Here is a 1,806-nt window from a genome sequence, read left to right as displayed (position 1 = left end):
TGCTTCAGAATCTTTGAAGTGAATTTGTATTTTGCTGTTAATATTTCCTGGGGTGATTTGCCTGTGCAGGTGAGTAGTCCCTGGCATACTCCAAGTCTTTATGCCCCCCAGTTGCTGGTCTTTGCAGAGAGAAGAGAAATTAGCCTCCATCCTGTCTGGGCACATGAAAATGACAAGCTTTTCTGAACCTGGATTTTAAAAATGTTTTATCACCCTCTCCCCAGTCATTGTCAGTCAATTGCTGGAAAAACTGGAGCAGTGTAGGGCTTTAGTTGCTAAATTAAGAAGTCCAAGTTAATGTTCTATTAAAAGAGATAAGGATACAGTGATGTCTGCTCACCCCTATGCACTGAAAACCCTGCTTCTGCTCTAATATCCTTTTAAGTGTCTTTTATGTTTTTCAGGGACTCTGCTCAGGCATAATTTAAGGGAGACATCCATCTCCCACATGTCACAGGTCCTTTGGTTGCATGAGGCATCATTTTTCTGAGCATGGTTGTTGTCATGCCAACCCACTGGATACCCCATGGTGAAGACAATGTGGAAATGTGGTTTTCAACAATAGAGACCTGGTTACTTGGCTAGAAAACCTGTCTGCCAAACACGGAGCAAGGACTCAAAAACTTGCCTTTTAGTAAAATTATCACTCATATATTTTACTGCTTTAACAAACAGAATAGGATTTGGCCAAAAGTGGATAATTTGAAAACACTAAGAACTGATCTATTAAGACTCATTCAAACACAGACTGCACAAGAGACTATGCAAAAAGAAGTCATGAGGAAAGCTGCTGTATTGGGAAAATTGGAAGATACTGATTGTAGGGATTTGAATGAGAAATGTACCCCTCCACCCACCAGCCTCAGTCATTTAAACACTTGGTCCTCAGTTGGTGGTGCTCTGTGTGAAGTTGTAGAAGGTCCTTTGTTGGAGGAAGTTTGGGATGGACTTAGGGAGATTCCAGCATTGCCTTGCTGGTAGTTAGCTCTCTCTGCGTTGAGCTTGTCATTCAAGATGTGAGCTCTCAACTTCTTGTTCTTGTACCATGCCTCTGCTTGGCCATCATGAACTGTCATCTCTCTGAATCCGTAAGCCAAAATAAACTCTCTCTCCTTTAGGTTGCTTCTACTCATTGTATTCTATCACAGTACTAGTAAAGTAACTTACACACCAAAATTCAGAAAATGTAAATTTAGAGGAAAAAGAAAAATCTCAAATACCTTCTAACTTGGAGACCTTGCCTTAACTGACTTTGTTTACCCAATCTTGCCACACAGTAAGATTGGGTTTCACTTGGGCATAGGTTCATTTGTCCTGTTTTTCGTTAAAGCCAATAACACCCAGGGCTCACAGGATTTCATGTAGTTCCTCTGATCCAAGTGGTGCTTCCATGGTGACAATAACAGTGCCATTTGAAATGCCTGTGGTCCTTCTTAATAATACTTTTTACTGGAAACTCTCAGAAGCTCACCCGACATGATTAAAATCAGGAGAAGAATAGATAGCATTGAAAGGATTTGGGGAATTTTGTCTATAGTAAATATAGATGGGCCTTATGGGACCTGGCAATGGCAACTCACTTTAATTGCTTTTTAGGACTCTTTCCCTCTTTGTCTTTCTAATTTTTTTCATTTTTGCTTTCCTTGGTAAATCTGATTTTATTTATTTGTTCTTGCTTCCTTTTTCATTTTTATCAAGCTCTGCCCTTCTTTTTTTTTGATTTTTAATATTTTTATTACATATTTTCCTCAATTACATTTCCAATGCTATCCCAAAAGTCCCCCATAGCGCCCCCCACTTCCCTAC

Source organism: Mus caroli, chromosome 1, assembly GCF_900094665.2.
Source record: "Mus caroli chromosome 1, CAROLI_EIJ_v1.1, whole genome shotgun sequence".
Lineage (NCBI taxonomy): Eukaryota > Metazoa > Chordata > Mammalia > Rodentia > Muridae > Mus > Mus caroli.
Note: the sequence above shows the minus strand (reverse complement) of the source record.